The sequence below is a fragment of the Camelus bactrianus genome, chromosome 21, assembly GCF_048773025.1.
Source record: "Camelus bactrianus isolate YW-2024 breed Bactrian camel chromosome 21, ASM4877302v1, whole genome shotgun sequence".
Classification (NCBI taxonomy): domain Eukaryota; kingdom Metazoa; phylum Chordata; class Mammalia; order Artiodactyla; family Camelidae; genus Camelus; species Camelus bactrianus.
The window spans coordinates 3431223-3443828 of NC_133559.1; the positions used below are offsets into that span (position 1 = coordinate 3431223).

A 12606-nucleotide genomic window follows, 5' to 3' on the forward strand; every position below is an offset into this window, starting at 1 on the left:
AATCAGGAAAGTTTCTCTACGAACTCCTGCACGGCTCACTCCTGGAACATCAGCAGTACTTTTTCAGGGTCAAAATCTGAGACATTGAAACTCAGAAGTCTCAAAACCTTACTTAAAAGCTCTTTGGAATCACTGGAAAAGCCCAACGAAGGGAAAATGCAACTTCTCTAATTCTGTGGCCCCGGGTCAAAGCTGGCCGCGCGAGGTCTGACGCTGGAACCTCGCGCCCAGCTGCACTGTTTATGTCACTGGCGGACGTCAGCTACAAGGGCTGCGCCATGGCCCCTCCACCACGAGGACAGCATAAGGCAAGATGCTGGGGAAGGAGACAACCCCTCCAGGGCCCCACAGGACTGTCGGAGAAACCCCGCGTCCTGCCCTGGGTTTGAGCCACGAGGAAGACCTGTCCACTAGCAGGCAGGGGAGGGGTGGAGAGGCCGTGCGCTCTGCAGTCACAGTCAGGAGGCTCGTCTGGTCCTGCCCGACCTTGGGCATGTCACTCAGTCACTCGGACCCTCACTCTCCTCACCTGGAACACATACAGATCCCCACTTACCCTGCAAGTTGTAAGGATCACAGGTGCTTTAGGCACAAACATCCAAATCCATGGCATTATGTCTAAAAACAATCCAGCCTCTCCTGCCAGTTTTTCCCTTTAAAATGTCACTGGACCTTGCAGTTAGAAGGTGTTATGCATTGAAGTGAACACTGAAACAGATACGGTGAAGTTCTAAGCCCTGGAACCTGAGAATGGGACCTTATTTGGAAACAAGGTGGCTGCAGATGCAGTTAGCTAAGATAAAGTCATAGTGGAATGGGGGTGGGCCCCAAATCCACTTTGACTGGAGTCCTTGTGAGAGACGGAGAGACACACGCAGAGGGACAATAATGAGAAAACACATGCACACGGGGCGGCCATGTGACCTTGGGGGTGGGGAGGGGAGGGATGCAGCTACAAGCCGAGGAACAGCAAGGATGGCTGCAAAGCCCCAGATGTGAGAGGGGGCACGCACAGATTCTCCCTCCAAGCCCCCAGGTCGGAACCAACCCGGCCGACACCTTGGTTTTGCATGTCTGATCTCCAGAACTGTAAGAGAATAAAAATCTGTTGTTTTGAGCCTCCCAGGTTGTGGTGCTTTGTTATAGCAGCCTTAGGAAGCTAATACAGAAAGTCACCTGGCTTTACCGTCTGATGCTTGAATTCTCTTGCCCGATGGTCGGCGAGCCAGCCTCTGCATGACTGTCTGTAGTAAAAGACGACTCACTTGGTATCTGCCAATGGAGCAATCCCTCCCATCTTTGAACACGTCTGTCCTAACAATCATTCATTCAACGAATATTTATTGAGCACCTACTGTATGCTAGGCACTGCCTGGGGCACTGCTGATACAATGGTAAAAGGGGAGCGGACCATAAAGGCATTCACAAGCAAGGCCGTTTCTGACACCGTGATGAAGAAAGCAAGACAATGTGATATGCGTGAGCGTGCTGGGGACCAGGAAGACATCATTTAGATTGTTAGGGAAGGTCCCACTAAGCGTGTGATACTGGATCAGTGACTTGAGTGACAGGGATTCAGCCATGGGAAAATCTGGTAGGAGGAACAGCCAGTGCAAAGGCTCTGAGGCAGAGCAAGTTAGACACACTCCAGGCACAGAAAGAAGGAGAGGTTTTCGTGAGAGAATGGTCACCGATAAAGCTGAAGAAACGAGGAAGGTTGGCCAGTACTCACAGAGGAGACCCAAGTAAGATGTTTGACTCTGATCCCAAGACTACTGAGAAGTCACTGGGGAGAGACATGATTTGATCTGTAGGTTTTAAAAGGTCACTCTGGCACAGTCAAGTTCTTAAAACCGAAATCTTTCTAAGTATTACATTTGTCCTTTCATTCTTGGGCTCCTACGCCTCCACAGGACAAGTTTAATCAACGACATTCCTGAACCTTCTGGAATCATGGCTCCCAAGATTCTCAGGCTCACCAGCTCTAACTCATTCCCCATTGTAGCAATTTTCAACAAATATGCTTGATTTTTTTCTGTGTTCTTCATCAAACACAATGCCCAGAAAATGAACTCCATCTTCCAAGCACGAAATAGACTGGAACTTTCACTTTCTCATTCCAGATCTATACATGTACTGATGTGTGCCAGGACTGCCTTGGCTTTTAATTCTGTTTTGCACCATGGACCTGCTGAAACACATCTCAGCCAACTTCCCCTGATGTCCTTTTTCAGACCTAGATGCTCAGATCTAGAAAACAGGATTAAAGCTTGTTTCTCCCTAATGAGAACAGCTGTGCCCTGTTTTTTCTTTTTTTTTAAAAAAGTGTCACCATAATCCAAACAATGCCATGTATGAAAAACTGGATAAAACAAAACTACTGGGTCAACTCCTTAGGTTTCACAACCACTACATTTCTCTTCCGGGTGGAGAACAAGGAAAGTTATTATGGCAAGTTTCCCTAGCACTGCCTTGGCCGCTTGCATCACACAGCTGAAGACACTTAGACTATTAGGAAACCCTGAGTGCTTGAGCAAAAAGACACTCCCTGCAATCACACTTCCTAGATTTCTCAAAGTCTTATAAACAAATCTGAGTTGTCACAGCCTCTCTCAAGCCTGGGGTAGGGGAAATGGTGAAGGCGAGTCTACACCTGCACGCTATGCTGACTTAGGTGGAGGAAGCAGTGGGAGAGAAGGATGCTGGGAAAGCACTAGGGCCCTGTGGTGTGTGTGTAATCCACCCACATCCTTCCCACATCCCATTCTCCAGATGGGTGATGGGCTGCTGCATCTGGGGTCAGACAGTGAGGCTTACCACTTGGCTCTGGCCTCTAGTATCTAAGTGGCTTTGAGCAAGTCAGCCTCAGTTTCCTCATCTGTGACATGGGAATGACAACACTGCCTACACTCCACGTTTATTGGGAACATCAATTAAGATTTTGTGTGTGAAGCCCTTTGCAAATTACTCTGTCATGTAAAACTGAGCGGTTATCACTGGTGATAAGAATTTTTACTCTCCCCTTTGCATGTCCTTCCTGCTGCTAGTTGACTTTTCCTGACTTTTTGTCTCCCCAGGCCACCTTTGATGTTTCTTTTAACCCAATTATTTTCTTTTTTGAGGGAGGCGGGAGGGAGAGAGACAGAGGCATGACTCATCCCACCCTAAACCTTTCCTAAAGACTGTCCTAAAAGAAGTGCCCTCAGAGCCATGTGGAGTCACCGTAAAGCAATTTGCCTCCGAAGAACCAAAGCTATTGTCATGAAAAAAAGGACCACATCTAATACCTACGGCTATTCTCCACTCTCTGGAATTCCATAGCAAGTTATTTAAGGTTCATGATTTACTCACATCACCTGGGAGCTTTTCACTGTCCTCAGATCACACAAACTATCCTCACATTAACAGGCACATGCCATACAAAAGAAAAACACTGCAAAAAACCCCCAAAAAACAAAACACCAAACGAACAAACCATGGGAATGTACTCCAAACCAAATGAGAGGCTAGAGATATAGTGCCCCTGCCTGTGTCCTCAGGATCTTTGTTTCTTCCATGGAAAAAGAGGATCTCATGAGTCAACTTTTCAATTGTGAGCTGATCTCAATAGCCTATCGCCCTGAGCTTCAAATGCATAAGCAGTCCTATTTCTGAACAAAGTGGAAATAAAAACGGTGACAGCCGAAGGCAGAGACTGAACAATGGGGGAACATACACTTAGAAATGTGAAACGACAGGAGGAAGCGCTCACGTATTAATACAACTGAATTTTTTTTTCTTTGCTTAATTCAGTGTTAGGCATCTTGGCTGCTGTGGTTTAGCATTAGGGAGGGGGTGCCTCTAGTCAAATGAACTGAAACCTTAGCAGTAGGTGACAGTGGTCTGGAAGGCAGCCTGGCTACAGCAGCCTGGTCCCTGACAGCTGTCAAATTGCCTCTAACACTGATTCGCAACAACCTCCACATCAGGGCGCCTTACCTGTGCCAGCTCAGAGGCGAGTTCCTGCCCAGTCTGCAGGCTGCCACCCTCACCTCACACTTAACCAGAGTTAGAGGAGCTGGCCAGCGCCCGCTGCCAAGTCTTGTTCTCCTCAAATCTAATCAACGAGCAACCTAGGGAAGTACAAACCTCACCCAAGAGAAGACGCACACCCGGCTCCAGGGAGACCACATCTTGTCCATTCAAAGACTCTGGACGGTCCAGGCCACCCTAAACAGATTCTAACCCTGCGTTTGTACCGCTGTCCGCTCTGCAAAGCTCCGCTTCCTTCCTGATCGTGGGTGGAGGGGGCCCTGGGAAGGCACAGGCAGCGCCCCTTCTCCCTGGTCCCCACACCTTCCCCCCCACCCGCTGCCACCCCAGGAGCAGAGAGGCAGCAAACTTAAAACGCGACACACAGCACAACTTGGCAAACGTCTCTCCCCGCCCAGTCCCAGGCACCCCTCCCCGGCATGCCCTCCAGGAGTCGGGGGAGGGGGGGTTCTTCCTCCCCCAAACTGAGGAACCAGCTCCATCCCAAAGCCACCTGGCGACATAGTCAGCCACCGGGGGTTGGGGACACCTTGTCCAGCCCCGCCACTCAGGCATCGCGCTGCTCCCCACACCGTGGGCTCCGGGCCCCCCTTCCCATCTCCTCAGCCCCGGCACGCGCGGGCCCCGCAGAAAGCCCTGATCTCCCGACCCCCACCCACTCCACGGCCCCTCACCCGCCGGTCTCCGGGCGCTCCAGCTGTCGCCCCTCGGAGAGCCCTCGCGCGGCCAGGAGAACCTGGACACGCCCTCCCCTCACGGGGGCCGGCGGGACCCTTCTCACCGCGGCGGGGGCCGGCCGGCCGCGGGGACCGGGGAGCGAACCGACGCGGTCGGGCTCGGTGGCGCGGCCACTGCGCCGGCCCCAGAGCCGGGTCCTTCAGAGGCGCCGGCCCGCGCGAGCTGTCAGTCAGCAGCCGTGCCCGGCCCCCAAACACGGCCCCGTCTGCGCAGGCGCAGGGCGGCCCGGGAGTCGCGTCACGTGAAGGGGCGGGGCGGCCGCTCGTTTCCGGCGGTCTCTGCTAGGGCCCGGGTTCCCCCGCGCGAGGGCCGCCCCTCGGCGGGATGTCTCGGCCCTCGGCCCCCGGCCCCCAGCCCCCAGGAGCACGCGTGGGGACTTCTGGTGGGTTGCTGTAGCAGAAGGTCCCGGGAACCCGTTTCCTGGATCTGCTCAAAACGAGGGTGTTCTCCCGGGCAGGGAAGAGCTGGGTGGGGCAGGCCGTTCCGCGAGCACATGAGTGAGTGGTTCGGTGATTTGGGTGGGAAGGTGTGGGGAGCCCCTGCAAGGAGCCAGGAAATACAGCCTGATTCTGATTGCGTCCCCGCCCAGGTGTCCGCACCTTTAGAACAAGGATGCCGTTTCACATTTCCTGCTCGCCTCCTCCAGAGTTAGGATGAAGTCTTGACATTAACGAAAATACCTGTAAAACAAGGCAGGCAAGGATATACGGAACAGAAGGGCAACATGCTTTTTTGAAAGGGGGCGTCTTAAAAGCTGATAGAGTCCACTTTCTGCTCCAAAAGTTCTAGGCCAGTCAGCATCTTTTCACCAAATGCAATAAACACAACATTCAGGCCATCCGGTTTCGGTTTTTCTTTAAAAAACAAGCAAAAAAAAAAAACCCCACAAAAGGTGAAAAATATGTGTCTCCTATGAAAGCTTTTTCAGTTTTAGAGCAAGTATAGGAACATAAAGTGACACACACTCTCTCCCAATAATTTTAGGGTTATGGCGAACTTGGTTCCAGCACCTAGCAAAATAGAGAACTGATTATTTAAAGACATTTTCAGAGCAACACTGCAGAGCTATAGTGTTCCTTCTGGTGGTTGCCTGTATGAAATAATAAAGGTCTACCTTTAAATAAATGCCCTGGTATCTGAACTAGGGCAGAGTGTCAATTTTAGAAAACGGGGTTCTCTGAAGTCCTAGGAGTTATGTAGGAGGAACTGGCATCCTGCAACTTAGGAGAAAAGATGACATATGGACTGATGATCGAGTGTCTTTCCTGTGCCCCAAGCATGGAGCTGCTTGTCCCTGGGGAGATGGCCTATTGCACTTTAGACTTGTTTGGAAAAGTTTAAGGGAACAACCTGAAGGGAAAAGCTGGGAGTGCAGTTCCATGAGAGTCATGGGGCCTTCAAAACCACAGCTGCTTCTGGTCCATTCCAGATTCGCTTGACCAGCTTGGTGTAGCCATCATGTGTGAGCAACTGGATCTCTCGGTGTTTCAAGGTTGGTGGGAACTCAGGAAGGGAAGGAGTGAACGTGGTGTTCATTTCCTTCTGTGGGCACTACAGACAGGTGGGCATGCCCTTGGTCCCTGTGAAGTGAAGTTATGCCCTGTGTCCAGCAGAATAAAAGCCCATCCTGAAGATTTTACAGGGACAAAGAATTGCATCTGCAGCTGGAGGAAATCCTCCCTCGGTTCAGCAAGTGAAGTTGGTTCCAGGCATGGAGTCTTGCAGCCTTACTCTGACTCTGGTGATACCAGCTACTCAGGAAAACTGGAAAATGAGAGCTCATTCAGGGCAAGACTCCACTGGGGGAAATACCATTTCTCTTCAAGAGAGTCCTATGGATGCTGTCTCTCCATATCTCATAACAGATCTACTGAACTTGCCAAATCGTTGGAGAGAGGCAGATGACATGGCCATTTTTAAAAAGAAGAAAGTAAGTTCTGCAAACCACAGAGCAGTGAACTTGACTTTGGGCCTGGGAAACATTCAGGACAGAATGATTTCCTTGCCTTTTCCAGCTTCTAGAGACTGCCTTTTCCTTGGCTTGAGATCTCTTCCTTCAACTTCAAAGTAAGTGTCCTTTAATCTGGAGTAGTTTTCAGCTTTTTCGTCCTTCAAGACATGGACATGTATTTAGAGTCCAGGCTGGTGTTGTGTGTCTCAGTTATGTTTTTCAGCCTGCTCCTGTGTAGAATCAGGTCACATATTTTGGGTAGCGGTGCCGTGTAACAGATGTGTGTCCTCCGTGCATCCTACCATGAGGCACAAACATCAGTTTGTCTCATTATTCCTGACACTTTATTTAACCAAAGGTTGAGATGGTGATATGTTTCTCCATTGCAAAGGTACTTCTTTCCCTTTGGAAGTAATCAGTTATCTGTGGGGAAGATGCTTCAAGATTATGTAAATATCCTATTTTCCAATGAACTTTCACCCAGTGGTTTAGCATCCATTAATGATAATGCGATGATGTTTGCAAAATGTTGAGTGTTGTAATTCGGTTCCTCCATCAGCATTTATTAGCTGACATTTCCCTGCATTTATCCTTGCCCTTCTCCAGTCTGTTCTCTAGTAAGCAGCTGGAATGACCTTCTAAAACCACAAATGTGATCAGACTCTCCAGTGGTTTCCCACTGCCATCAGATGTGGCCAGACTCCCTCTTATGGTTGTTGGGAACTTCCATGACCTGAACCCTTCCACGCTGGTCTCCAGCCTGGTCTCCAGCCACTCCCCCGACGCCCACTGCACTGGGCTCCTTACGGAACTTCAAACAGTCCATGCTGCTTTCCACCATAGGGCCTCCCCACCCACCCCTTTGTCTGGAACTCTCGTCCTTCATCCCCTGCATTCCTTACTCATCAAATCCCCACGTGTCCTTCACATATCACATCCTAAGGGAAGCCTTCTGTCTGACCCGTAGACCAGGTCAGATTCCCAGGTATACTCCCTCACCGCACACGTCCTTCCCCTTTAGAGGAGCACCCCAGTTTGTAACTGTACACGTATTTGTTCAGTTAAGCTCTGAGCTCCGTAACAGGCAGAGAACTTTGTCTGGTTTTGCTCACTTATGTTTGCAGCACCTAACATGGTGCCAAGCCGAGAGTAATCATTAAATACTTGTTGAATGAACCAATATAGGTTTAAGATAAGGATGGAGGGGAGAGTGGAGGACAAGAAGAGGACTGAGTTATTGGAGTCAGAGCGCAAATGGGCAGGGACTTGCTTCCAGGCCACTCGGTGGATCGGGTCCTGGCAGCAGAAGCAGGGGAGTCACATCCCAGCCTGCCTTCGGGACTTGGTAGAGAGCTGGGATGGTAGAGGGGATGGCCTCTGGCTCCTTAGAGAGTGAGGGTGTTAAGGACAAAAAGCAGGATCTTCAGAACCAGGCAGAGTGAGGTCTGGAGGCTGGCTGTGCTCTGCTTCTTTGGGGCGATCACTTTACTCTGAGCCTCTTTTCTCAGCTGTACAAAAGTATCATGCCACTGTCACAGGGACGGGAGGGCGAAGCGAGTCTGTGAGGCACCCACCCCCAGCTGTGTGACCTGCCGCGCACTACTGAAACCCCTTGGGCCCGTTTCTTCCTCTGAGAATGGGGCCGACCAGAGCGTGTTCATTCACACATTCAATGAGTAGTCATCGAGTGCCTACATCTCGCCAGGGAACAAGACCAGCAAAACTCCCTGCCTTTCCTGAGGCTTGCACTGCAGTGAGGGATAAACGATAGGATAAGTAGGTGAAAGACAGAGGATGAGCTGGGACAAGGAACAAAGCAGAGAGGGGGAAGTGAAATGTTGCAGGAATGGGAGAGAGGGAGAAATTTTAGACAGGGGGCCAGGGAGGGAGATGTATCCGAGACAAGAAGGACACGGGAGCAAGCTTGGGATACCCAGGGGATGCAGGCACCACGCCCAGAGCTCTGCACTCACTGAAGCTCCAGACATGTCCCCTAGCCATGCACTCTCCCCGCCAAGCACGGCCCCGTGGCCCCAGCAGACCCTTCCCCACAGCTGGAGGTGAGGTGGCCCAGTGCAAAGGAATTCAGGCACACATCATTCAGCTTTGGGGTGTGGCTTTGCAGCCTGGTGGCTTTCCTCCCTGGCTGATGCAGTTGACACCTCAAACTTGGTGGGGAAAAAAACAAGAAACAACCCAAACTCCCTTCTGAAGGAATTTCGCATTTTCCATTGTGCAACCCTTGGAAGTGTCTCTTTTTCACCCACTGTTTACTTGAAGTAGAGCCTACAGATCACAAGTGGACATGGCTGGATGAATTTTTACCAAGTGAACACAGTACAACCAGCACCCAGATCAAGAAGTAGACTGTTACTAGGACCCTAACATCCCCACTCTGTGCTAACCACTGCCCCGCCCTGTCTTCCTGCACCAAAGATCAGTTTTGCCCAATTTTGAGCATTTTATTAATAAAATCATATAGTGTGTACCTTTGTGTCTTCTTTCACCCAACATCACATTTGTGAGATTTATTTGTTCTGTTGTGTGGAGCACGTTCGTTCCTCCCGCACAGTGTTTCATTGAATGGGTGCACCACTGTTCATTCTGCTGTTCGTGGAGATTTAGGTTGTTTGCAGGGTGGGGCTGTTGTGGGTAATACCGTGTGAACATTCTAGCCCAAGTCTTTTGGTCCAGCAGATACTCCTCACAGTTGTCCGTGGCGGTCTAACAGTCACATTCCCACCACCGGCGAAGCAGGGAATGGAAATCCTAGTTACTCCGTAAACTTGCCAACCCTTGGTGTTTTTTCATGGGAGTCATTCTGGTGGGTGTGTCAAGAGTATTTCATTGTGGTTTAAGTTTGCATTTCCCTGATGACTCATGAAAATGAGCCCTCTTTCATGTGTTGGATATTCTTTTGTGAACTACCTGTTCAAGTGTTTTGCCAATTGTTTTATTGAGTCATCTCATTTATTTTTAATTTTTATGTATTTAAAAATGGGTACATGGTTTAAAAACTTAAGTTACAGACCTCTCCCTTGCATGTTTCCAGGATATCCTGTGTACGTATAAGCGTATACATCCCCCCACTTCTTTTTCACACTAACACACAATTTCACACCATAGACTTAGTAATACCCGTAACACCCTTTATTTAATATATTGACAGCAGATAGGGTGATGCAGTTTTTTGCTTCTACAAACATACTACTGTAAATACTCAAGTGCAAACATCTTTGTGTACATGGGTGAGTCTGTAGGATAAATTCCTGAGTGGAACTGCTGGGTCAAAGGGTAGGTGCACCTATATTTTTGTGATTCACAGTGCTATCTTGCTCTGCAAAGAGTTGAACAAATTGACAAGTGCCATTTTGTTAACTGTTATGGGTTTGGTTTTTTAGGCCTTTTTCTATTCTGTTTTTCTCTTCTTTTGTGGTTTGATGACTATAGAGTTACGTTTGGATTCCTCTTTCTTTTTTATGTGTATATCTATTACAGCTTTTTGGTTTGTGGTTACCATGAGGTTTTGGTGTGGAAGTCTGTCTATGCACATGATTGTTTCAAGTTGCTGATCTCTTAATTTCAAATGCATTTTAGATGCCCTGCATTCATACCCTCCTCCTCTCACTATTACTTTTCTTGTTTCTAGTTGTACCTTTTCCTTTTCTACCTAGAGGCGTTCCTTTAACGTTTGCTGTAGAGCTGACTTGGCGGTTCTGAGTTCTTGTAGCTTTTGCTCACCTATGAAGCTTTTGCCTTCTCCATCCCATCTGGACGAGAGTCCTGCTGGGTGGAGTATTCTTGGCTGTGGGTTTTCCTTTTCAGCACTTTAAGTATGTTGTGCCACCCTCTTCTGGCCTGTGGAGTTTCTGCTGAAAAATTAGCTGACAACCTTATGGGAGTTCCCTTATATGTTACTTGTTGCTTTTCTCTTGCTGGTTTTCATATTTTCTCCTTATGTTTAATTTTTGTCAACTTGATGACTTTGTGCCTCAGTGTGCTCCTCTTTGGGTTAATCCTGAATGGAACTCTCTCTGCTTCCTGGACTTGGGTGACTGTTTCCTTTCCCGAGTTAGGGAAGTTTTCAGCTATTATCTCTCTGAATGTTTTCTCAGGTCCTTTCTATCTTCCCTTTCTGGGACCCCTATGAGGAGAATATTAGTGTGCTTCATGTTGTCCCAGAGGCCTCTAACTTTCCTTATTTCTTTACATTCTTTTTTCTATTCTGTGGTAGTGATTTCCACTGATCTGTCTTCGAGTTCACTGATCCAGTCTTCTGCCTCATTTAGTCTATTCTTGGTTCCTTCTAGTGTATTGTTCATTTTGGTGATTGTATTCTTCAACTCTACTTGGGTGTTCGTTATATTTTCTAACTCTTTGCTGAAAACTTCACTCTGTGCATCTATTCTCCTCCAAGGTTCTCTGATTATCTTCTCAGTCATTACTGTGAACTCTTTTCTTAGGTAGATTGCCTGTCTCCTCATCACTTATTTCTTCTTCTAGGGTTTTATCTTGTGCCTTTGCCTGGAACATGTTCCTCTCTCACCTCATTTTGGCTAAATTTTTATCTGTATTGTTATATGTTAGTTACATTTCTCAGCCTTGGAGAAGTGGCCCTTTGCACGAGATGTCTTATACATCACAGCAGTGCACTCTCCTCTGCTGACCCAAAAGCCAGGGCCCAGCTGGTCCCAGGGCAAAGTCTGGCCTGCCTTCACAGACTCCTTCCTCAGGCTGTAGGACTGTTGTTTTCTTACTTCTGGTATCTGCCCCCTGGTGGGTGAGGCTGGACTAGAGTCTTACGCAGGTTTCCTGGCAGGAGGGGTTGGTGCCTGCCCACTGCTGGCTGGAGCTGGGTCCTGGCCCTCTGGTGAGCATGCGTAGGGGCATGTCTAGAGGCAGCTGTGGGCTTAGGAAGTCTGCTGATGGGTGGGGCTGTGTTCCCACCCAGTACGTTGTATGGAGGGAGGCTTCCCAGCACTTAAGCATATAGGCTGTTGGGTGGGGCCAGATCTTGGGCAAATGAAAAATAAGCCAAGAGGAGGGTGCAGCATGAGAATGTGAATGTTCATGGAGAATATGCATGGAGAAACAGCCCTTTGGGAAATTTCAAGTAGGCAGTGCGGAAAATGTTTACATAGTGTTATATATTATATTACTATTGACAAAAGTAACCAGGCACAGACCCAGTATTGAGTAAAACGATCTCATTCACGAATACACTTGTCATTAATATACCATACATTTTGCTTGTGAAGACTATTGGCTCAGATACAAGAAAGAACTTGCCTAAGTGTTTTAAGAAGATGTGTCTTTAGCCTTAAATTACCACTTTCTCCCCATCTACAATTGTAGTCTGTACTTACTCAGCAAAGGAACAAAATTGCTACAGGAAGTTACAGGATGCTTTATTAGAACAACTTAACCTGTAGAGGAATCAAGGGAAAAGATAGTAATTTAAGTGAATGGTTATCCAATATTCTTCCTCCTCTGAGAAAATCCCACTAGACTATCCCCTGTGGGTCAAATCCTGAACCACAAGAATACATCTTTAAAAAAAAAAATCTTAAATTTTAGAATAGTTTTAGATTTAAGAAAACTTGCAGAGACAGTACAGGAGTCCCTGTATATCCCACCCCCAAGTTCCTTGGTTGTTAATGCCGTACATTCCTGTCGTGCATTTGTCACAGCTAATAAGCCAATTGGTACATTGTTACTAACCCACTTTATGAACATTTCTTCAAGTTTTCCTTAATATCCTCTTTACATTCCAGGTCCTATCCAAGATGCATTACATTTAGACATCAGGTCTCCAAAGGCTCCTCTATACTATTACAATGTCTCGGACTTCCCTTGCTTTTGATGATCTTGACCGTCTGAGATGG

General features: G+C 48.2%; 1 protein-coding gene across 7 annotated transcripts in view; it reads right to left on the minus strand.

Moving 5' to 3' along the window:
* Window positions 1–4953, minus strand: part of KIAA0513 (KIAA0513 ortholog) — a 58340-nt gene extending 53387 nt beyond the window's left edge. For 5 of the 7 annotated variants that reach the window (XR_012501256.1, XM_074349314.1, XM_074349319.1 and 2 more), the window contains exon 1: window positions 4707–4845. The gene's annotated coding sequence lies outside the window, so the exon portion shown is untranslated. Of the gene's footprint in view, window positions 1–4706 lie in introns of all 7 variants that reach the window. The other 2 variants (XM_074349321.1, XM_074349316.1) reach the window with 2 other exon arrangements.
* Between the last annotated feature and the right edge of the window lie 7653 nt (window positions 4954–12606).